General features: G+C 32.0%; 1 protein-coding gene across 2 annotated transcripts in view; it reads left to right on the top strand.

Moving 5' to 3' along the window:
• LOC140059576 (N-alpha-acetyltransferase daf-31-like) overlaps nt 1–27374 on the top strand; it is a 163672-nt gene that overhangs the window by 67288 nt on the left and 69010 nt on the right. For both annotated transcript variants that reach the window (XM_072105535.1, XM_072105534.1), the window contains one exon: nt 16789–16872. The gene's annotated coding sequence lies outside the window, so the exon portion shown is untranslated. The remainder of the gene's footprint in view (nt 1–16788; nt 16873–27374) is intronic.

Raw genomic sequence — 27374 nt, forward strand, 5'->3', positions numbered from 1 at the left:
TATTTTTGTTTTCTAATTTAAATAACCAACATTTGATAAAGTTTCAAAACATACCTTTTGAAAATTCTTTATCTGTCCCAACATTCTAGATCTTTCCCAACATCCTAGATCTTCTCCAACATACTAGATCTTCTCCAACATACTAGATATTTCCCATCTTCCTAGATCTTTCCTAAAATTCTAGATCCTTCCCATCATCCTAGATCTTTCCCATCATCCTAGATCTTTCCCATCATCCTAGATCTTTCCCAACATCCTGGATCTTTACCAACATCCTTTATCTTTCCCATTATCCTAGATCTTTCCCAACATCCTAGATCTTTCCCAACATCCTAGATCTTCTCCAACATACTAGATATTTCCCATCTTCCTAGATCTTTCCTAAAATTCTAGATCCTTCCCATCATCCTAGATCTTTCCCATCATCCTAGATCTTTCCCAACATCCTGGATCTTTACCAACATCCTTTATCTTTCCCATTATCCTAGATCTTTCCCAACATCCTTTATCTTTCCCAACATCCTAGATCTTTTCCATCATCCTAGATCTTTACCAACATCCTAGATCTTTCCAAACTTTCTTAACAACCTGGATCTTTCCCAACATCCTAGCTCTTTCCGAAAAATCCTGGATCTTTCGAACATCCTTGATCTTTCCCAACATCCTTGATCTTTCCCAACATCTTAAATTTTTCCCAACATCCTTGATCTTTCCTAACATCCTTGATCTTTCCCATCTTCCTAGATCTTTCCTAACATCCTTGCTCTTTCCCAACATCCTTGCTCTTTCCCAACATCCTAGATCTTTTTCATCATCCTAGATCTTTCCCAACATCCTAGATCTTTCCAAACTTTCTTAACATCCTATATTTTCAAACATCCTAGATCTTTCTCATCAACTTCAAGCTTTCCCCTTCAAAAGAAGTCTTTCTTCTTAACATGATGAAAACTATACATTCAATATAACCTTGAAAAATATAAAAAAAGCAACACTATTTTTACACTTTCTGTGCATTGGTACAAACTGATACAATAGATCTAACTTTATTACATTGGCTGTATGAATTATTCTGTCGCCAAATGATGATTATATTTGTTATCATTTGATTAGTTTAGGTATTTTTTATTGTTTATGAGAAAAATTGGCATGTTTTCAAGGTGTATTTGAACTGTTTGACATTATGCAACATCTTCAAAATTAACAATTGTATGATGCAGAAACTGTCACAACATCAAATGGGTAGTAAGCATGCATAGATTTTTAAAACAATGAAATGTTTACGTTTTGTTTTCACAGTGAACCACTAGTTTTAAAAAATTATTCCGTGCATTCTAAGTAACATTTGATCATTTGCAGAATGACTGTTGGACTCAATAGCTGTTTGCTAATAATAGGTTAAACGATGCAACATTTAGAGGTTGCCCTTTCTCCACAACCCCTTCTGATTAAGGTGAACCAACAAAAGTAGATCTTCCAAAGTGGTCATGTAAAATCTAATTCCAACTTATTTTACAACTGTTACATCAATATAAAGCATTTCCTCTGCTTTTCCTTTACCACATGTTAAGTTCCTTAGAATGTTTTTAAGCTTTCACTTGTATGTAATATTTCTGCCAAATATACAAACATACATTCATTTTCTCTTCATGTGTAATGATTTCCACAGCTGGTGAACACATTAAACATCTATTTCCTTGCCTTACTTTCTCTGTCTACACTATCAAATTTATGTGACAAAAAAAGGTGATGTACCCATATGGACATGATGATGTCATATCAGTACCATATTTGGGCATATCACTACCATATTTGGGCACATCACTACCATATTTGGGCACATCACTACCATATTTAGGCACATTACATGTTTTTTTGTAAACTAGTTTGATAGTGTACACAGAGCTTCACAACATTTTATTCAGTCTGATGTCAAAATGTACCCCTTCTCAACTTTCTTCTTTTATAAAATACAATTCTCTGTTTCACTTCCATTTTGTGGTTTTTTAATATCGTTATCTAGGTGAAGTTGTATTGTTTCAATGGGTTCACTAATTAATAAACCAGACCAGATTTGTAATACAGTAGTAAGTAATTAATAATGACAAATATTGATGTGCCCATTATATGGACATGATGATGTCATATCACTACCATATTTAAGCATACCACTACCATACTTGGACACATCACACACTTTTTTTGTCAAACAAGTTATAGTGAAGACGGAGCTTAAGGATGTTAAATATATTAACATAAAAAAGTCTGAAATCTGTGAGTGATTATGACCCCTTAGCCATGTCCCACTTTGTACATATCTTGTGGATATATGTTTTGGCATAGGAATCTAGTATATTGATGTAAAATGTTCTAGTTGTGTTAATGTATGACTGAGTGACCTTTCCGTTGGCAACCTACATTCTTTAGTACATGGAATATATGATAACGGACATTTAGATTCTTACCACGAAATATCTACAATTATTTATTTAATGTGCGAAAATTATAATATAATTATTTACGTTGAGTAAATATATATTTATTAAAATCAATATATTAATGTTCAAATTAGAAGATAATATGAGGTTAATTTACATTAATATTCTGATGCTATATATTAATAATTATGAGCATATTTTATTGGTAACTGTTTTTATTTTTTCACACAAATATATAGTATATAGCACACATATTTGATATGGTTTTACGCATCGCTATCGAACAGAGCTGTTCATGCGCACATGTTTCTGGGTGTGCATGGAATGATTTTCCGATTTTGACAGTTTTGTGGTCACTTTAGACATCATGAAAACAAAATCCACAATGCTGTGTTTTAACACTTATTCATACGTTTGTGGAAAACACGGAAGGTCGAGGGATTTTCATGCTGTGCTGGTCCATAATTGTTGTATTTTACTCAAGTGTTTCTATAATTTTAAAGTGAAATCATAATATGCTTAGTTTTTATGTATTTATCTTCATTTCCATACGTCCGTAAATGAACAATTTTTCATAATAATTACGGACATTTTGTAATACATGAGAACTTTGCAATTTGTCTTCATGTTTCAAGATCGGAGACATATCGATACCAACATCAATATCTTCAGCAATACAGTATATGCTATATAAATCGTGCATTTATTATCAGTGTTTATATTACTCCTATATTTCATCATTGCCCTTTACATTGTGAATTTTCACAAACCAAATTACATAAAATCTCTTCAAACTGTAATAGTTTAAGAGGTACATGGAAATATGTAGTAATGTTCCATAATGACATTAAATCACCATTATGAAATTTCTCTTTACTGTAAATTGCGAATTATGTATTAGATCCATAATAGGCCTCCAGAGGATCGCAATCGGAAATTACATATTAGTATTTCACCAGTCGTAATGGACAGATTAATAGCGGCTACGATGCTAGTATAGTCTAGCTTATTGGAGCGGTACGTAATAGCGACTGAAATTCTCGACGTGTGGGTGGTGGAAGATAAAATATTTTATATGTTTTTTTGTTATTATTGTATAATTTTCGGAGAACAAAAAACTTGATTTAAAAATGTTTTTGAAATACTAATAGGCTACAGTAAGTTTAGATAAACATTGGATACAGCTATTCAAGGGACACTCCTGTTAAGGGGAACTTTACAGTTAAATGAATATTAATAATATCGTTTTTATCCTACAGCCAACCTCTGTTTTCAGGGAACACCCTTTTTAAGGATAAACTTTGCTGGGTCCTTAATAGAAGTTCTACTGTAATAGTGGAAACTGAAACTGAAACTGAATTTATTTTAAAATTGAACCCCTCTTTTGGGACACCTATTCAGGGGAAAGAAGAATGCCCATTCTGGATGTCCTTATTCAGGAACACTTTACTGTGAAACAAGTGAGGGACAATAATATTACCAATATCTCTATTAAGGGCAAACTTGTATTGGATCCCTGTTAATATAGGTTCTGTTTTTTATTGTTTTTACACAAGTTGATCAACAAACAGATAATTGATCCATGGAGTCTTTAGAGAAGAATAAATTATTTTCATTGTCATCAAGTTTTTACAATTTTGAAAAATTATCTTTTTAATTAAGGAATAAAATCACAAATTAATTATTAATTCTTGTCAGTTATCAAGTAACGATATTGCACAGTTTGATTAATTTATGTTTTTTACAAAAATCACTTAGTATTTCTTTTAATTGATTTATTATGAAAGTCGTTGAATTGAAACGAGATTGATTTCAGAATCGTGCTTATCGATTTTCTTGCTATTGGCTATTTTGAGTCGTCATTAAAAGCAGAGGTTAATGGTTCATCATGTTTGCAGACAGTAATATTTTTATATAAATATTAATAAAATAAAGAAAAAGGTTGGGTACTGTTTCGTGGGTGTTGTCAGAATTTGGGAGAAGCGTCAATTTAAATTGAAAATAGATTACCGCAATAAGTTAATAAAAATATAATAGTTGAAGACATATAACTCGGTCTGTTTATGGTTGTGTTGATAACATTTAAGGGTGTGGTTTACAGACTTCATCTTTTTTGAAGATGGGTTATTCAATGGATTTTCTTTTTTGAGTTACATGGAGTATAGACTTCCTATTATCTAAACGTACTTGGTTTGTGGATATGGGTGGTTTTCACAATGGCAAAGGGTTTGCAATATTCTGTGCAAGTGAGGAAGGCTTTATTATAAATTGAGATATGATATATAAATTATGATACATATGTGGGATCTTGTTAATTTTAGATATTGAGTTGAGTAACAATACAATAATTGTGTGTAAAACATAAGGAAATAATCTTTAAAGGAAATGTTTTTGTAATAAATTGTGGGTTGATTATCCAGGTACATATGGTTTGATCATTAAATATATATGGGGTGATAATTCAGGGACATATGGGGTGATAATTGCGGGATGTATGGGGTGATAATTGAGGGATGTATGGGGTGATAATTGCGGGATGTATGTGGTGATAATTGAGAAATGCTTTGGTTATCATTAAGATATAGTTTGGTCATTTGATTGAATGTTCAGTTTATACGCAGTGTATCCTGTTCTTCAGTGTTTCTTATATCCAGATCTGATTTTCATTGCTATGTTCACTCATGTTGCACTGCTGCTGTATGTGAGCCTGTTGTGTTAGGAACCGAGCTTGCACAAACAGATATTCTGTAGACAGATAATTATTAACTGCCCCTATCAACCAGGTTTTTGCTGTTAAAATATTCAATCATGATAATTTATGACATGTATGTCAGATGTCTTCTTACATAGTATGGTAGCTGAGAATGAGATAGGTTACCACATGAACTATGTTCAAAGGACAAAATGGCACAGACAGGCATACTTCTAGATGTGAACAACAACCAAGGGGTCATATCTGACTATATACAGTCCCCAGTAATTAAAAAACATATATGTTTCATTGTACTGGGTAGAGGCATTTATTATTCATAAATGGGGTATTATGTTTCATAAGGCTAGGCCTTAGGTGATTGTTGACTTAGTTCTGTCTCACCTTTTAGTTATAAGTCCCCTTGATTTATCGCTTATTTCTCACATTCATGACATTGTATGATTGATATCATTTTTCTTGTTTGACTTTTTGCATCTTTAATGTTCCTAGTTGAAGGTTTATGATATTTTCTTTATACAGTCAACTCTCCCAATACCGGACACCCTTGGGCGGGCATATATTTTCCGGTTTTTCGAAAGTCCGGTTTCCTGAAAACATTTTTAAAGTCATCACGTTGTCACTGAAAATGCTTTGAATCACCGGTCCGAATGCTCTGCCCGGTACGATCTCCTAGCGTAGGGAAGGCCTAGGCTATGATTGTATCAATCTAGTTTTAATTAAATAAATACTGATAGGCCTGGCCTACTTTATTAATATTAAGCTAATTCAATTTACCTTTTTTAAAAGTTACATTATTTACTGTACCAATAAAACATGTTACAATAGTAAATTATTGTTTCTCAATGTGTTTTTAACGGCAAAAAGGCCTACGTACGTACGTACGGTGAACATAATTTCGGTCTGTTTATTGTTTTTCGTGAGCTAGCTAGCAGCAGCAGCAGCATGGTGCAGTGTGGTGGGGGTGATAAGGGCTTTGATTGATGCGCATGTGCAGAGGTGTCATAACCAAATAAAAACGCCCACACCTAGACCACATGTTTTTTAAGCTCCTTTATTTTGACGTAATTTGATAGCAATAAACGAGCCAAGCAATAATGACACAATAATTAATTGGTAACATTTCAAAGTTTATTAACACTAGTTAAGTCAAGTTCATTCCGTTTACGTTTTGCCATAATGATTTCCAAATTTATAATGATGCACATTTTTAGTGAAACATTCCTTTTTAAAGGCCTATTGCAATTGTGAATTTAACAATAATTTAAACAAAACAAAGACACAAAGTGGAATGTAAATTGAACTTTATTAAAAAACAATTCATATGCTAAAAAACAGGGAGTTGTTAACAACTCCCTGCTAAAAACAATAGATAGCGCTTCGATGTGAAAAAGCCCACCGCAGTTCGATACGCAACAAAGCAATTGCCGCCTCGTGGGTTAACAATGAACTGACCTGTCAATCACAGTGTAGTGCTCCATGGCAACATTATTTGATCGTACCGCGAAACGTCGTGCACTTCATGCATGGTCAGGGTATGGTTAAAAGCTTTTGTACATTGTGAATTGAATCCGAGTCAGCGACGACGACGATGTTGCGTTGTTTTCGTAAATATTTGGAGTTTTTTAACTGTCAGTCCGGTTTTCAGACGCTAATTTTCGTGTTTTGTACTTCATAATTTGTCCGGATTCCGGAATTGGGTATTCCGGTTTTCATAATAAATTACAGTACATTTAGAATAGGGACAAATTGGGCCCTCCAAAAAAGTCCGGTTTTTCGTGAATTCCGGTTTTGGGAGAGTCCGGTATTGGGAGAGTTGACTGTATTACTATACCTTTAAATACACTATATTACATTATATACATCTGAGATTAAACTTTTATTGCCATAATTAGTGCTAGTATATTGATCAGTGGGCAAAAAAACTATTTTCTATAAAATCTCTAACCATTTGAGCATTTGTAGAATGACTTTTTGACATGACAATTGAATAGTCATATGGTGAAAACAAAATTTATTCTGCATGGTTTTATATCTTTGTTGCGAAAACTGAATGAAAGTTAGACATTTTATGGTGTACTGGGTGGTTGATTTGACCTTAATTATGTTTTATACATTGATGCAAAATAATTGTTTTTGTTTTCTATGTAATTTCGGAAGCAATTATGGACCTTTTCAAAGTAGGTCCTACTTGAGAACCCTGTAATGAGTAGTGGTTGGTGTAGCATTGTCTGTCAGTCTCTTAAACTGACAACTATATTATATTTTCCTTTATAAAAAACCTATACACTGTCGCTATTCATATGCGATATTTCTGATCGTTAACAAGCAATAGCATTATTTTGTAGTAATTATAAGCATAGAATTACCATAATAAGGCTGTGACCTCTGTATAAACTAAATCAGTAATCCATCTCACAATCAGCAGTCTTTATTCCCAACTGATAAACTGAGGCTAGTCTTAATTCCAATCTGTAATTAACCAATTTTGTTCATTAACATTTTTCATTAGCATAGAGTAATCAATATTCAAAAAAACAGTGCAGCTGATAAATCCATTTCCGACTGAGCGTGCTTTATTACTCATTTCCAGAATTCAAGGGTTAATTACTCTCATTTTTTTGTAATAAACTTTAATATATTCAAACAAGTCATTGAAAATCGTTCTTAAATTTATGTTTTAAACATGTTTTTTTTTGTTCTATAAGTTAAATTCTGAATATCATTTTTGATGTAATTACTATGATTTAGATATGTTCTTGTTTGCATAATGTTTGAAATTAATATTTTTAATTAACTTCTTTTTACAAATGCAACTCTCCCAAATATCGTATCTTAGATGTGTTTTAATTGGGTTGGTAAACGTTATTTGAAAAAGCCAACATATTCTGAATACATGTGTAAAGTTTCTTTACAATCCATCATCTATTTATTCAAAGTCTTTTGAGTACCATGATTTGTTAACCACTACTGTATATCTCACTTCTACCTCTATCTCTCTTCTGTGGATTACATCATTTACAGGATTCTGAACATCATTAATTTCTATGGAAATTTGGCCAAATTAGCGAAAATGGAGATATATTCTACAGAATGAACTACACAAAATATTATTTGCTGAAATTATGGGTAAGTCTATTATGGTCAAATCAACAGCTCACACAACCTCAAAAGTCCTGTGTCTGGGTTTGTAAAGTGTAAACAAATGTTGTGTGTTTTCAAGACTACTGAAGTGAAATTAATTACATACAGCAAATGAAGAACTCTGCTTTTGGAAAGTTGATATATAAACCCTTGCTTTTGCACATTTTTACATAATTATACTACAGACTTTCAATAGGCAATGTGACTATGGGTAGATATATGTTAGTGTATAACGTTTGTATTTAAACAAACCCAAACAGATTTTAAATAGGCATAAATTCACATTCTGTATGCACAGACAGAATGCTTCATGCTTGACTGGCTCGTTGGAATTACTACTCAATAGCTTGCTCTACTTCCTAAGCCCAAGTTCAAGGCTAGGCCATATAGCATATGTGTGTGAAAGGCCATTGATGTGGCAATAGTTATACCGCCATCCTGCATCCATTTCAGCAGATTTCATCATTTTTTGGTCCACTTTAATTAGGCCACTTTTCTTAATCCCACATCATCCAACACTTTTTCTAAACCCCTAACATTTATTTGAAATTTTATGTTAAAAAATTAAACAAATGTATACCAAATATAAATGAATTTTGAAGAATGGTCATTTCTATCTTCTTTGTCACTTTGTGTCTGGCGTATTTAGTAACATCTGTTCAAGTTTATTTATAGCATCAGCGATTATGTTGTATAGAATTTGTGTTTACAATTTTGATATTGTTTGTTTGTTATTATGTTGATGGGAACTTTTTATTTCATCATAAGTGACATTTCTTTGAAGTAAACATGTCATAAATGATAATTATTATCTTACAAACAGAGTAACAAACAGTCAATATACTTTATTGTAATGTGATTGACTACTGGAACTTTTTTTTTTTTAAAGAATTTATCAACTGTACAAAGATACAGATTTTGGACCATAAAGAATATACTATTATATACCATGATAAAGATTTTGTACCTTGGTGCTGGTTTTATACCTTGGTGCTGGTTTTATACCTTGGTGCTGGTTTTATACCATGGTGCAGATGTTTTGGTAGAGCTAGTGCTCCCAACATTCTTTTCCCATCTCAATTGCCGCCTTAAGTTTTCTCTTAGCTCACATTTTTTCAAATTGTATTTTTCAAATGTCAACTTGCTTTTTTGAACTCTGCAAAAACTGTCTTAATAACGAACAATGTAAATATGTTTGCCATCATGCAACAATTGACTTGTTCACTAATTAAGCCAGTGTTAGATTTAAACAAAAGAGTTTATGTTACAAAACGTCTCAGCCACGCGCCTGTGTGTGTCTTATAATTATTTCGCCGACAGGAGGTTGATTATATAACCACTTTTATATAGCAATTACTTCTGCTGTTACTGACTGTGATAGGGCAAGCTCATTAATCGGCTGGTGTGCAATAAATAATGAAAGAAATCAAAGACCTAATTAAATCTGCTTAAAGGCGCTTGGCAGAACAAAAGGCCCTCGTTATTCCCGCCCAACCGAGAGCCAAACAATCATGCTCTGGCGAACAGCATGTACCTTGCTTTGTAATGCGAGATCTTGTATCGGTAACGTTTTGAATACAGTCCTACCAGGAGATGTCTAGCTCCACCGCCTGCTGAGAATTGACCATCTAGGCCAACCACTCTAAGAAAAGCGGTAAAACTTTTCAAATTTTGTCTGGAACTTAATCATCGCAGCAGCATATCTGACCATAAGACCACCAGTACACAGTAACTCTAATTCTCACGTTAATAAATTGGAACATTTTTTGTGCAAAATGAACTTGTCCGATAAGGTGTTAGATTTCGTACAGTCATACCTGTTTGTGTCAAGATAATTATAATATCATGAACTGAGTGATGAAATAGTATTCAGTAGAAAGTTGTGTGGGTGGTACCATTATGTTTCTAAATTCTTATATTAACATACAGTAATTCTGTTTATACATAGAGGTATAAAATATTGTTGAATAAGTTAAAAATGCATGTTGTGAGTTGAAAATGTGAATTTAGAGTTGGAAAATGTGAGTTGAGAATTTAGAAATGAGTTGCAAAATAGGGATGCTACAAAATGAAAAAGTTAAAATTGTAAATGGTTTTTTTTTATTTTTTTTTCTCTTTCATGGGTGTCACCCACATTTATTCATTCCTTTTACAAATATATATTATATAACATACATACATTTTTATAAAAATAAAGAACAATAAAATGCAATATAACAGCTAAAAAGGCACTATATCTATACATGTACATAAAATCGATGGAGTAAAAGTATGCTTTAAAAACGTACATTTTATGTTTATTGCAAGTTATAGTAAAAGTACAACTATTTATCATTTAAATTTACTTTATATTAAGGAATGTATTAAAAAGTAGCTGTTTCTTTTATTATATCTTAAATCAGTACTCACAATTTGTTTCTTTATTTCTTTTGACCTTATATTACATCCGTTACAAATATATACACACATACACACATTAATATACCTATTTACATTTACGAATCAGTTTAATCTAGTTATTATAAACACATTATATGCTACTTTTTATGTTTTGGCCTTGTATAACATTTGTTTCATTCCACTATTTCTATTCCTTTAAAGTTCTTTTCTTACTATGTTGGCCCTTTACATTTACCAGTTTGTTTACTTATATGTTTGACCGTGTGTTTCAGTCTATGTTTTACCCTAATACATTTATTTCTATCATGTATTAGTTTTAGTTGTTGTAAATGTTGATAACATTCACAGATGCCATACTGATAATATTTTAACATTGATAAATATTACAACACTTTACATTACATGTTTTTATGAGAAATACATAAACATATTTCCAAATATTGTCATGTCATTATGATAATATCATAAACAATGTGACCTTTATAAAGGACATTTCCTTGAAGAAACATTACCACTAAACATTAAGTGAAAATAAAACGTGACTTTCTTGGTATAATTCACCGAACATAAAGACCATAGAAACTGGAATTCTTAGACAAGATCAAATGGAATGTTAGGAATTCATAAAATCCAGCAGGGTGCTTCCACTGAACCTTTAATAATCTTTCTGTTTACAAGTTATGTTTCGTTGTGTAAGACTTCATAGAATTGTTGTAGACGTACGCCAATATACTGCTATGCCAAGATATTAATTGCTAGGCGGCTAAAATGTAATTGGTTTTTTATGGCATTATTCTGGGAAAAGATGGGCGACGTTGGTTCCTTTCTTCTTTTATTGCCAATAAAAAGAATAGAAAGATAGATTATCGGTATTAATAGGACATTTCCTTTTGTTGATGGCTTGAATGTTTGTCTTTCTATTTCCTATGCACATCTTTCTCTAGCTGGATCACAAAATAGGCTATGATACCTTAAACTTGAAATCTTGTGATTGGGCTTGTATTGAGGTTTTGATCATGAGAAAGATCTTGGTGCTGTGATGAAGATATGATTTGAGCCCAGGACCCTGGGACTTGTAAGCAAGCATACAAACATGATTCAGTGCCACTAATTTATTATAGTAAATGTCAGATTAAAACAGATAAATCTATGATATAGGATACAATGTGGAAGTGGGGTTAGTGTAGCGTTCTAGTCCAATTTCCTTTTCACACCTTATCAAATATATCAATATTGATGAGAAAACATGGCTCTAAAAAACATACACCAGAAGAACCTTTCCTTTGGTACACCCTTATTCAAGGATTCCCTTTAAATGTGGCCACTACTTCCTATAAAACAAACCTGAGGTAATAACACTACAGCCACATGATATCATGTTGATACCAAGAAATTAATTGTTAGGATTCATGGAACCATTGATAAAAAAGTAATTCAGTTTTTAGAAATCACCACGTGAAAAAGGATCATTTACCTATTAGGCTCTATTAATTCAAAATAATGAATTTCTAAAAATGTAGACTTATAATTCAAGTGAAAATGTATTAGTCTCAATGAGTAGATAATGTGTTATTATAATAAGTCAAAGATGCTCTCCCAGGTGGAATACCATTCTGAGATGAGAGTGTGTCATATTGTACCTTGTCACTCATACTTTTGTTTTTGTAATTATGTTATTTTCTATGGAATATAAGATTGAATGAATAAAAACACAGTTTTTATATTTGATTGTTAAATTCATTTTAACATCTCAGTACTTGCCTTATCTGAGACCTGTTATACCACTTAGTTCAACTACAGGTCAGCAATATGTAGTTCACACAGTACAAACTAATTTTTTCTTCCATTTTTTAACTGATCTGACTAATGGTTTGGATTAAATGTACAGGTACATTGTACTTTAAGTTCAGGTTGTTTTTTTTTACTTCTTTGTTCTGTATTAAATATGCTAAGATAGGCAAGATTTATTTGTAATCATGTAAAATACATCACATAGTTAATTTCAAAGTTACTAAATTATACTTTGTATAAAGTATAGATTGATACAATAGAATCCTTGCTATATTGAGGAGATGCCTCTATTAAGGGAACACGTTCAACATTATGGTCAACAGTATATTGAGGAGATGCCTCTATTAAGGGAACACGTTCAACATTATGGTCAACAGTATATTGAGGAGATGCCTCTATTAAGGGAACACGTTCAACATTATGGTCAACTCCTATACAAAAGACACTTCTATTAAAGAGACACTTTCATGTGAATCAAATGAAAAGAAATATGTTTTAAGACTATGGCCAACCTCTATTCAGGGGACACTTTCTTGTGAAATACTTCCGCTAATCATTCCTAATTCAGACCTGGGAGTCCTAGCATTTATGGTAACTGATTGAGGGCACATTATTTTCTCTTCAACATCCCTGTGGTATAAATGTAGCAACTGTGTGAGAAGGTTCTGTTAAACAGGATATTTTGAAATGGACTACACATGTTTTCTATGTCATGGTTAGTTTGCATTTTGGTTTGTCATTATTATAATTATGCCCACAAAGACCAAAGTATAACAATTTTAAATGAGATTGTTAATTTTATTATGACTTTAGCTCTGCCTACACTATCAAACTAGTTTTTAAAAAGTGTGATGTGCCAAAATATGGTACTGATAATATATGCCCAAATATGGTAGACTTTGAAGTTTTCCTAAGCAATGTGAAAGAAGTAAGATATAGTAACATACAGAGTTATTTGTATTTTATATATAAAACATCAGTCATTTTTAATAAACATTCTACATCGTGCATTTCTATCCTAACAAACTATTCAAAACTTTCTATTATTGAAAGGTTGAAGAAAATCATGTCCATTCTATAGTCGCCACAGATTGACATCTTCATCAGTACTTCTATGAATGCATGATTAGTTGGGAACATGAACGCTAGTTGATCATACCCAGTACGTTTTGATTGTGCGATCATTCGAAAAAAACCTCACGACGATATAGTAGATAGATTGGCTAAATCATTGAATTAAACTGATATAATTCTGTTCATTTTAACTTTCCAAACTTAAATCTATTGAATCCATAAGAATCCATCAAGTGGAGCACATTTCTACAAACAGTGCAGAACTTATTGGTAGGTGCTAGAAATCTAGTAATCCACAGTTTTTTGATCTGGGAATAAATTTGTCCAATTAACTTAATTCAAACTCATCGTATCGGAATGTGGGTATCTTTTGGTTTGTTTTAATAATTTGTTGGTATGTCATATATTGTAGTGAAAATACATAAAAAATTGTAATGAACACAATGAAATATTCTTTGTAAACAGCAGGACCTATGTCTGGGAACTTGGTTTTGCAAAGGTAGGAAATGAAGGCGGTCTAATTTGATGAAATGCTTGAGTAAGTGGTACCCACAGAGACCCTGTTGTTTGCTAAATTGGTCCACAATGGTTTCACGGTGTTTAAGTAGTTCAGTAACCAGTGTCTCATGATCTTACTGTGACCTAAGTTCAGACCATGCGGCTTGAACACAGCTTCAAATCATTGGCGAATCTCTTCCAAATCTAGAACACAGAAAGTTTATTGTGGATGGTCTTGTTTCTCCCAAACATGCTAAGATATGTTGTTTCGTACAAATGTTAGGCTGCACATAAATACTGTTGCATCTCAAATGTGCATTACTGTTATGAGAACAAGATTCTCTATGTCGTAGGAAGTTTAAACAGGTGCGAAATGATGTAGTCTTAGCCAGTTAAGTGGGCTTTCCTAGGGTGGAACCACCTTGCCAACTACTAGGGTCCAGGGGTAGAGTGCTATACTGGTGGTCTAACAATTTCATTAAGAAAGGATACTGTATATTATTGTCATAGAATATTAATACAGTTTAAGCTCAGCTTTCTGCCCTAAAGGAAGTTTCATTTCTGATTAATTCACAAATGCTGGTGTAGCCTGGGGTCTAACAGTATGATAGTGGTGGTCGGTAGATTTGATTTTAAACTTTTAATAGTATATTAAATTTTTAGTTTACATTGCCTGTAGGTATATAGTCTGAGATGTAATTAAGTTTTTTCCTACAGTAGTATAACCAGTGTGTCTTTTAAAATCTACTGTTAAAAGTAATTTTCCATAAAACACACCTTAATTTTAAATTATTACAACACACAGTAACACACCTATTAGTATTACAAGAAAACCTTGAGATCCCAACAAAGTACCATATCCCCAAAACAAAGGAGGGTTATCCCAAAGAAGTGGTTCTACTATATTATGAAACAATTGTGTGTTAAAACATTCTCTAACAGTACACAAATAATGTTAATTAACTATATTGCTTTTCTCTCTATAAAAACACAAATAATGTAGTAATTGTATTCAAATACGTATAAAACACATATTATAAGTGCTTTTCTCTATATAACAACATATAAATAATGTTACTAACTATATAAGTATAAAACACATTATACATTATTGCTACATAACACATAAATAATGTTACTATATAAGTATATAACACATTGCCTTAATTATAACACATAAATAATGTTACTATATAAGTATATAACACATTGCCTTAATTATAACACATAAATAATGTTACTATATAAGTATATAACACATTGCCTTAATTATAACACATAAATAATGTTACTATATAAGTATATAACACATTGCCTTAATTATAACACATAAATAATGTTACTATATAAGTATATAACACATTGCCTTAATTATAACACATAAATAATGTTACTATATAAGTATAACACATTGCCTTAATTATAACACATAAATAATGTTACTATATAAGTATATAACACATTGCCTTAATTATAACACATAAATAATGTTACTATATAAGTATATAACACATTGCCTTAATTATAACACATAAATAATGTTACTATATAAGTATATAACACATTGCCTTAATTATAACACATAAATAATGTTACTATATAAGTATATAACACATTGCCTTAATTATAACACATAAATAATGTTTCTTAACTATTATAACACATAAATAATGTTACTATATAAGTATATAACACATTGCCTTAATTATAACACATAAATAATGTTTCTTAACTATTATAACACATAAATAATGTTACTAAATATAGTATATAACGCATTATACATTATGGCTTTTCTCTCTATAACACATAAATAATACTACTACTCTATTCATATAAGTATAAAATGCATTACATATATTGCTTTTCTCTCTATAAATAAATATAAAAACACAATAAAATGCTCTTTAGACTAGAAATATCACCTGAAGGACAAACCCATCAATTGGCAGTACTTATTACTTTACATTATTATAATTTACATCACTAAATAGGCTTAAACTTGTCATCACGTTATCGTTAAAACTCAATTTCATTTCGGACAAGCGTGGCAGGTAAATTGTCATTTTACAGGCCTGTCACATTACGAGTGCAGTTACAACATTTTCTTTTTGATGAGTTATTAATCTCCTCATTGAATTTATTGTTTATATAGTTTCTTTAGCTGTTATATATTGCTAGTCAGTATAAATGACTATATCCCAAGGATGTCTGTTTCAACATATAGCGCTTTTGACTTTGTTTCCTATTATTTCATTAGATTTCTAATACTTTCAAACTCTTCTATTGGGACACCTCTATTCAGGGAACACTTCCATAAAGACGATATTTCCTGAAAAATAAACGAGAGAAAATGTATGTTTTAAGAACTGCCAACTGCCCTATTCAAAGAACATATTTATTTTTGTTCTAAAAATGCTCAAAATATAAGAAAATGGATAATTAAAGCAAATAACAATATAATCTTTCTTTATCATTTTGATTTAGATTTTTGCTTATTGTTATTTGTATCTTCATTGAGTAATTTGCCTTTATGTTTTATGAATAACCTTATTTATAAAGAGCATGCCTCACATTGCATTATGTAACATATGATACTGTATTAAGGAATTTGCCTATGATACTAGAAAAATAATGCCATATGTAGAGATACAGTACAGAGAATCGGGTGCGATTTTTACAATGTTACTAATTGTTTATTTAAAAGTTATATTTGATAATTTGTTTTCTAAATAGGTTAATCGTTGAACACCATTGCGGGTGAACTAATTTGTCATACAGTGTTGGCTGTTACTGAAGTTCAAGCCAAGTTCTCACTCGGTAAGTGGTGCCACTTTTCGTGACTTTAAATTGCTTTATAATCTCACCGACTCTGTGGGTCACCTCCCCCTTCTGAGCTTTTTAATTTGCTTAGTTGATACCAAAGACTCTATTGGTAATTTAGTAATTAATTAGGTACAATAACCTATTTAACTTAAGGCTTATTAATTACAATATCACGATTGTATTATGAGACAAGTGTTGTAATATCCTAATTACATATAAATTCAAACTACTTTTTTGAAAAATGTCTGATTCAAAGTTCAATTAATTTGGTGTCACTATACTGATGCTCTTTGTCAGAAGTACTTAAATGTAGTGTACCCTTGTTCAATTATTAAATCACACTCTTATGACCCTCTCTTCTTGCCCTCTCTTCTTGCCCTCTCTTCTTGCCCTCTCTTCTTGCCCTCTCTTCTTGCCACTTCTACCCTGTTCCTCTGCTCCTCTCTTTTTGTCCTGCCTCTTTTCTCTCATTCCTCTCTTTTCTTTTTTGCTCTTTCCCCTACACTTCTCTTCTCCTCTTTTTTCCTTTCCTCCTTCTTCTTGTCCCTTTCTTCTCTCCTGTTCCTCTTTTTTCTCCTGCCCTCCCCTCCCCTCTTCTTGTTTCTCTCTTTTCTCTTGCCCTCTCCTCTTCTTCTCCTTGTTCCTCTCTTCTCCCTGCTCCTCTCTTTTCTCTCATCTCTGTATTTTATTCTTCTCTCCCTTCTCTTTTATTACTTGCCCGTCTCCCTTTCCCCTCTATTCTCCCTTTCCATCTCTTTCCTCTCCTTCTAAATTCATGCTCTTCATTAAGCTCTTTCGTAGGTGGTAATCCAACTAATATTCCAGTTTTTTTTCCAGAAATATCTACTGTATTTATTTAATGTTTTAATTAGAGTACAAAAACAAACATTGTTTTATTATTAGTAGAAACTTTACCAGTTCACATGTTTTCACTAACGTCTGTAACAATACAGATGGTATAAGTCAACCAATTACACGGCCACGTGTTTAAGAGTTGAATAGTTCACGAAATCTGTAACAACCAATCAGGGTCTTCGTTAGTTATAGCGTCTGTGCTTATTGGTAAAAACCAATCACAAGCTGTGTTTGTTTAATAGAGCACATATTAATTAGTAAGAATAATTATATTTTTGTATGTCACCCAAGCTTATATTCACACACAGTTTTAGAGTATTCGAGTTTTGAACAAAGTACGTAGGATATTGAGTTAAGCGGAGGGGTTCATTATGTGTTTAAATAGATTTTAGCTTGGTACTTTTAACTTCATAATAAGGTTGTAGTTAGTAGCCTACATAGGCATGTGTAAAAGGAGCCAACCTAGCATCACCCTCCCAATCGTTCGGTTAAGTTGGTACTTGAGCAAGAGGCCCCTACTTTAAAATCCTATATCTTCGACTGTGTCAGCTGCCTCACCCATTTACGCATATATCACTACTACATTGTTGGACCTTGAAATGGCTAAATGTATTCTTCAGTTATACATTTTCCATACACATTTTTCAATTATTTTTATCAGTTTTAGCTGGATCCTTATTTAAGTAATTGCATACTACCGTATTTAGACTTCGTATTCATTAAAATATATTGTATCTATGAAGAATTATGTGACATGACGTATATTGTAATTAGTGAGGTATTTCGTTTAGATACGTCATTGTACAAAGTATTATGATTGCACTGTCAACCTTTGCTGGCAGCTAGTAAAAAGTGTGTGTACTTTCTTAATCATTTAAATAATGTCCACCAGTTATACTCTCGTTAACCCTAAAGGTACAAAAAGCTATTTGGATCATGATTAAAAACTCTTAAATCCTTACAAACAAATTACTAGACTAATACCTATTATTGCACAATCTTTTATGCCTGATTTTACAATGTGCAATTAGGATTTTTTTTCTTTTTCTGATGACAAATATTGACGCAAAGCCTACGTAATGTCAATGCATCATACTCATTAAAGAGCACCTTTACAATTAATAGGAGATTGAGATGAATTCTAGAAAGGTTTGGCTGCAAAATACGGCTGTTTTCCTGACACTTTCTTGTTTTTAAATAAAGAAAATATTTTTATTGTTGAACATATTCAAATTTGTTTTAGAAGAACCTTCAAATAGAATTTAGATATAAGAACTTTATTCATTCATGAAACACCCTTATTAAGGGGACACTTTGTTGGTCCTGAAGGTGTCCTTTTAACAGGGAGTTGTTATTAGAAATCCCTGCCTTTAATAGGATCTCTACTGTGTTACTTTATTTGACACTGGAGAAACCTGTATTCCTCTACAAATACTGCTTAGCTACAGATATCAAAAAAGCTTTTCAAACTTAGTGTTAGTAATTCGGAAATTCCGATAAAAATTCCAAATTCTATCGACTGCACAATTTGAATAACTTAATTCATGTAATGTATACTGTGTGTCTGTTTATCAGTCGCCGAACATAAGTATAAACAATGACAACAAATGTACAGAAATTTTGCAATAAATCCTACAATATGTTACACTTGTCTTCTAGTTTATAACAGAAGAAACCCAATTCCCCTTTGAAATGACTTTTGGATAAGGTGATGAGAATTAAATGAGTTGTGATGACGTTTACAGGCGTGTGACGCAAGTCTTGACTGTAATGCGTGACTTGTCAGTCATCAATATCATTGTTAAAATCTAGTTTTACTAATGACAAACGCATAGGGTTTCCTATATTGTTATTTTTTTGTAGTCACAAAGCGGCATGTAATGTTAGTAGTGTGTGTCAAGCTGACCGTTTAATTGTTTGAGGTTTTGTTTTAGCGGAATTGTTGTTGGTCTGAAGAGAGGAGGCGGAGGAGGATAGGCGTGGTGTGTGAGGAGGTTGCATTGTGGGGAATGTGAGGTTGTTTCCTAATGTTATTTCATGACATCAGAGCTTATCTATCTAATTCTTTTGGGCTTATTCTAGTAGGTGCTTGTTTGTGTGGATTTGTGAAGTAATGTATGAGAGGTGTTGTATTTGTGGCATGTTACTAGTGTCTGAAGATGCTAGTTCATGACTTGACATGAAGGCTGACCTTTTAAATTATTTGGGGTTTTGTTTTTGGGGAGTGGATATTGGTACCTGATTATGAGGGATGTAGCAGTGGCTAAATGTGGACTTCCAAAAATTGTATAATAATTGCATAAACCTTACAAATGCCACCAAAAAGAATTTTGAATTCTGGAATATTCAAGTAATTAAATTCTTTGACATTGAATCAAAAAATTAACTGTGTTGCAATAATTATCATTACTCAGCAAAACTGTATCTTTATATTATTTATATATTTTCTTAAATTTGTTGTTTATGCCAATTCATTGTCTTGTGATTGGATGGTGACATAATAAACGTTAAAGAGCATGTGTTACCCTCGATAGTACCAGATGAAACCGAACCACAAGATGCACCAGATACAACCAGTCTACCAGCATCTATCTTGGTAGTAAAATTCTAGTGTTTTATCTTGGCAGAGATTTGGGTTTTTTTCTATACCATATTGGTCTTGTGATTGTGTCCTGTGATTTGTTGAAGGGCATGAATAAGCTTTTAATTCAGGATTTTTTATGAATATTAGATAATAATCCAACCTTATTTTTAATTACCGTTGTTTGTGCTGCTTATAGTAACTGTAGTTTTTATCTTGGCAGCAATGTTACAAAAGTGGTATTGCGATTTTCCAAAAGTTGGGCATAAAAAAATATATTTATTGGAAACGTTGTGAATCTTGCAATCTTTGCTTTGATTATTGTAATTATTTTAAATTAATCTTGGTTCGATCATTTTATTGAAGTTTATAATATTGTCTTTATTTCCATTTTCATCAATAGGAGTTTCTTTGAATAGGTGTTGGCCATAGAGTTAAAATATTTGTTTGTTAAAATTTGGTTTTCCCCATATGTTAAACAATATGTTAACTAAAGCATCTTTCACACATTCTTCGTTTCCCTTCTGGTTCGTGTCAGACCACGTGTACAGCACTAGCGAATTTTCATGCGTAAAAGATGGGTGCATACCCGCATGGAGCTTCGTAAAAACTAAATATTGAGATGCGATTTTATTCTAGTGTGGAAGACGATGAAATTCAGTGTTTTCAAGTTCGTCTTGTGCTCTTGCTGTCTCTTCTCCATACCTAATCACTATTAAACCATCTTGAAATGCCAAACGATTCTGTAGTTGTAGTGTGGGTAACCCACTCTAGTCAATTTAATAGGATTTTATCCACATAAACACTTCTACACAACATCAGATGCATCAAGTACTCTGCCCGCTGAACTCAATTGTAATAAACCTTTATTTTAAGTATGCTCTAAACAAAGTAAAGACTTTTTTCTATAACAACAACACACAAACAAACTCTTCAACCCATCTGCAACCTATAGAATCCTAATGACTTAAGTACCAGCTTTTCAGTAAACTGAGAAAATTACCTTTTAAGTTAAATTTAAAAACAAAGTAAAAAAACACCATCTGTGATGAAGAATTGTCTTAAATCTTGTTCACACTTGTAAGGTTTAGCCATCCTTAATCTATTCATTGATCAGTTTCTTTGTATTTGGGGATAATAACAATTTGTCATTTAATTTTTGATTGCCAATAATTGCAGTTAATCGTGATATTTCAGTTTGTGACAGCTGAAACTGGTAAAGTTTTCTTTTAGACTAATCATTTTATAGTCCAGAATATGTTGGCAAATACTAGTGAATTACATTCAGTTTGTTTGTTTAGACTTAATTTACTTTTGATGACATTAACCCCAAACATTTCTTCTTAGTTGATGGGTCCCACATTTTCTTCTTATTTTCGTACTTAACTCAATGTTGTATAATATTTAGTGTATTGATTCACTGATAAGGTGCTAAATTATAAATGTCTTCCATTTGAAGTACTGTACCAAAATGATGGTAGGCTTTTTCCTTTGCATCTTTGCACCTGCCCTTTTTCTAAGCCCTGGATCTACGAATGATCATGTTATTACAAGTACCACTGTGGTCTCCCAGACCAGTACTAGTGTTTGTATATTTATTTATTTTATATTTATGGATTGATGCTTTTGAGTAAAATAGTTTACCCTTGCATTACAAGCCCTGCCCCAACCCTTGCTGACCTGGATATACCACTTATTATATTAATGAACATTCGTTTCAATGTACATGCCTCACACTACGGTATGTGTAATACCTCATCTTTAGCGTTTTAAAATGATGTAGATTTGATTAATTTGTAAAATAGCATCCACAAAATAATTTATCTTTTGTGTGTCTGTCAAAATAAAAAATAGTTATTAAAAAAAGATGTTTTGTGACTGATTCATGTAGCGTTCCTTTTAAACCGTTATTGATTTTATTCTGTCACTGAGCCTTCAACTGGCATCAATGGAAATTGACAACAATACATACATAGTCGGTATGACTCCCAGTTTCTGTTAGGCCTTTTGTTGTTATAATAGGTCTATTGTCTCTAGGCACGCGAACAGCTCTGTCATACATTGTAAATATTGCCATCGAGAGGTCTTTTTGTTTTGTTTTCACCTGATTGGCTTGGGAATTTATTGTGCCCTAGTTTCTCATAGCGACACCTCGTTAGAAGCGCTGAAATTTAATTAATATACAGTAGCCTAATTTAAGCAGCAAGGTCAGAAATAAATTAATTATATAGTTTTTCTATTGTTTTTCACCGATTCTGTGTGTTTTTTTCCAGATTGATTATCCATTACAATAGTCATTATTGTTTGAAATTAATTGATACGCAGCCGGTATCAATTTTGAGTTTTAATTTGAATATTTTAAGTAGATAACTTAATTAAAATTATCATTAATTTGTACTTTATTTTATATGTACTAATTAATATAACATGAACCTAAATCAGCATAATAATATTGTTTATAGTTTAATTTTAATAACATTTTTTATGCTTTTTAAAATCATCAAAAATAATTGTAAATTTTTGTAGTGTTTTATTTAGATTTTGCAATAAATAATGCTAAAAAAGCAAAAAACAAATAATATATTATTAGTTATTATTATTATTATATTTTATAGTTGTTTAGTATAATAATTAATACAGTATTACAATTTATTAAATTTAAATTGGAAATAGATATACATTTTTTAAGGAAACAATCCATTTTCACTAAACCATTAAGTAAGTTTGAATAAAAATAAATTAACAACAAAAAAAATTATAATTTTCATCATAATAAGTATACTTGGATATCTAAAGCTTTTCATATTGAATAATATGTTTAAAATTCAATATTATATTGTAAAATCAACTAGACGTAATTCTGAAAAATAATAATTACTACTACAACATTTTGTAAAAGCAGTCTCGCACAGTGAATTGCACTTATTACAGATGCCGTAGTATTTACTGGATTGTTTACTATAGTTGCTTAGTGGCCAGACCTTATAAATGAGAATATGATTATAGTGTCCATGGCAACATGTGATTGTTGAGACATGTGTATGGAATTGTGAAGGCCACGTTTTTATCAATTGCTAATTGTAAATATTGGTCCCTAGAGCTTCTTCAAATAATTAAAATACATAGTCTATTTTTTGGTTGGAATATAGGTATTTACATAAAAAAACAATCATCAGTTTCATTTTTCCTAATCCTATGTTGAAATACACTGAACAGTTTTTTTTTTTCATTTTGAAGAATTTACAGTAGGATGCCTTGATAATAATTATATTTAAGAATCACCTGTACCACATTAAGGGAGGAAAGAAAGAGGTGATATCCAATCAGATTTTAATATATCAAGCCTCGGTAGTATAATGGTAAGGCACCTGCATATTAATCGGAAAAGTCTATGTTCAAATCTCTATTGCAAAGACTTTTTTACTCACAATTTTTTCTTTCTTCGTCTTACACATTATATCTCCGTATATTGAGATCGCGATTCTACTCCAGTTAAAAATTACTCTATAAACAGTTTTGACAATTAAAGCCGAAATTAATTGAGGATTTCAAAACAGTTTTTAAGATCAGGTCTCTTTTTGTTTGTTTTTTTTAATATCAAGGATGGCATCAAGGCTTCAAGTTTTAAGTCTATTCTTTCATCCTCAATACATACAGGACCTTATTTTCTATCTTTTTATTTATGATTTTATTGTTTTGTTTATTTGTCATAACCTTTCATAGCCTATTGTTTGGATTTGTGTGATCAGTCTGGTATTTGCACTTGCAGTCTAGACTCTTAAATGTTTGTTATTTTACAAAGACAAAAGCCTTATTAACAATTGTTGTTTGGTATTGTGATTTTTTTCAATGCCCTACTTCTTTTTTTTCTTTCAGAAGAGAATCTTGTATTATTATTTTGCCCATTTCACTCTCACTGATTTGATATGATAGGCATTTTCAATGTGTACTTTTATTCAGGCCTACTCTGAGTCTGACTAGTTTGTTTTGTTGTATTTAAATTGCTCAGACAATGATTATATTGTTTGTTTGTTTGCTTTTTGTTTAACCTGTGTGGACGAGAAGTTTCACATCAAAACAAAGGAACAAATCGTACAAAGAAGCTGTTTACACGCTCCTTTCTCTATCAGAGGAATATTTATGTTCTGATTTCAAATGCAAAGGATACATCACATTCAACATACTGTAGTCCAGTTGGAATGCATTTTTATCACTTGTAAACTTTACAAATTTGTCAGTTAAAATGATATCAAACATAGCTCTGCGTTTTATAACGATCAGAAGTAACTTTGATGTGTGAACTCTGTTCTATGCAAACTTAACTCTAATGGTCTGAACACGACTAGAATCGGGTAAATTGTCATCATCATTTATTGTAGGGATTAAGTGTTCTTTGGGGGTGCTTGCAGCTTGGTTGGTTGCTCTGTCTGCCTACTGGCATTTTTTTTTTCTAGAAAAGAAACCCATCTTAGGTTTGGTCATTTCGATAACCCATGTTTATAGGAAATACTTGATAATGGACTACCATAATCAATATTCAAAGATATAGATCATTTTAGCATGCCTCATCCTGATCATTATACTTAGAGCATCTTTTCATAATCAAGAAATGAATTATACAGATATCTTTGGAATTTCAGCAATAGACACTGTTTTGATATTCTTACAACAAATTACCATGACAACAATTCAAATGTCTCAAAAGTCTAGTTAGAAAGAAAAGAACAGGACGTTATGGATTTAATAAGGATGAAATTGAATGAAAAGAATAAGGCCCTTGATAGTGTTACGTCTGGTAAAAAAAATACAGTAGACAACAATAGACTTAGTTGTTTCTGTCGTCAAAATAAAAAGAATGTCTTGTTTCTTAGCATAGTACTGGACTCAACATAGAATTTGTAGAATTATATTTTTTTTAAGCATTTAAATAGAAATATTTTATGACTTATGTAATTAAAAGTGTATTGACCTAAATTGATCTGATCAATCAATAATATGAAATGGTATCCATAGTATATTATAGTGATAGATTTAAGGTGAAGTTTCAGAATTCAAAGCATTTTTTAAAGCATTTTATACTAATTTACTATTATTAATGAATTTCATAAGTTTATAATAATTAATAGTAATGAAGTGTGTTACTTTCTGAATTATAATCGGTCCCAATTGCTGTGATAAGATGAGAAATGCATTTTATTTTAGAATTTAGAATCATCAATATTAGATAAATAAAAAGACATTTCTGTAACTTTTTTAGTGTTTTTGATTTACCATGGAATTATAATAAAATATAAATAAATAAAGAACAAATGTTGATTTTCATATTAAAGTTCTCTTTAAGATTTGAAAGCAAAATTATAAGTGAAACTATCTATTTATAAATATAATGTTATAAATAGTTTTGAACCATTTTGATTGAAGCTTTAACTATTCATATTTTTACTTTTGATTACCTGTAAATTCTATTTATATCTTTTCAATTCAATGTCAAAGAAAGATGTTAATTCTTTCTAATAAAAAGTGTTTTTTGTCTTTTTATTGTCTTTGTATGTTTGTATTTTGAATTCTTAAAATTCTATTTTGAATTCTGAAAATTCTATTTAATTGATATTTTTACCGGGAATTTTATTTTGTTATTTTAATATAACAATGTAGGCCTATGATATTTTCACAATAAATAGATTCAATTTTTAAATTACTTCAAAGAAAAAGTGTATTTAAATTTGTATTTTAGCCTAAACCTAACAAATGCTATTCATTGTTCAGTATTCCTTATTCAGAGGACACAGAGTATGAACAATAAATGTTTTAAACACACAGCCAATAATCCCTATTAAGGGGACACATTTTGGGTTGGGTCCTAAAAGTGTCCCCTGTTCAAGGATACCCCTATTAAGGGGACATATTTTGGGTTGGGTCCTAAAAGTGTCCCCTGTTCAAGGATACCCCTATTAAGGGGACACATTTTGGGTTGGGTCCTAAAAGTATCCCCTGTTCAAGGATACCCCTATTAAGGGGACACATTTTAGGTTGGGTCCTAAAAGTATCCCCTGTTCAAGGATATCCCTATTAAGGGAACACATTTTGGGTTGGGTCCTAAAAGTGTCCCCTGTTCAAGGATACCCCTATTAAGGGGACACATTTTGGGTTGGGTCCTAAAAGTATCCCCTGTTCAAGGATACCCCTATTAAGGGGACACATTTTGGGTTGGGTCCTAAAAGTATCCCCTGTTCAAGGATACCCCTATTAAGGGGACACATTTTGGGTTGGGTCCTAAAAGTATCCCCTGTTCAAGGATACCCCTATTAAGGGGACACATTTTAGGTTGGGTCCTAAAAGTATCCCCTGTTCAAGGATATCCCTATTAAGGGAACACATTTTGGGTTGGGTCCTAAAAGTGTCCCCTGTTCAAGGATACCCCTATTAAGGGGACACATTTTGGGTTGGGTCCTAAAAGTATCCCCTGTTCAAGGATACCCCTATTAAGGGGACACATTTTGGGTTGGGTCTTAAAAGTATCCCCTGTTCAAGGATACCCCTATTAAGGGGACACATTTTGGGTTGGGTCCTAAAAGTATCCCCTGTTCAAGGATACCCCTATTAAGGGGACACATTTTGGGTTGGGTCCTAAAAGTATCCCCTGTTCAAGGATACCCCTATTAAGGGGACACATTTTAGGTTGGGTCCTAAAAGTATCCCCTGTTCAAGGATACCCCTATTAAGGGGACATATTTTGGGTTGGGTCCTAAAAGTATCCCCTGTTCAAGGATATCCCTATTAAGGGAACACATTTTGGGTTGGGTCCTAAAAGTGTCCCCTGTTCAAGGATACCCCTATTAAGGGGACACATTTTGGGTTGGGTCCTAAAAGTATCCCCTGTTCAAGGATACCCCTATTAAGGGGACATATTTTGGGTTGGGTCCTAAAAGTATCCCCTGTTCAAGGATATCCCTATTAAGGGAACACATTTTGGGTTGGGTCCTAAAAGTGTCCCCTGTTCAAGGATACCCCTATTAAGGGGACACATTTTGGGTTGGGTCCTAAAAGTATCCCCTGTTCA

The sequence above is a fragment of the Antedon mediterranea genome, chromosome 9 (assembly GCF_964355755.1).
Source record: "Antedon mediterranea chromosome 9, ecAntMedi1.1, whole genome shotgun sequence".
Lineage (NCBI taxonomy): Eukaryota > Metazoa > Echinodermata > Crinoidea > Comatulida > Antedonidae > Antedon > Antedon mediterranea.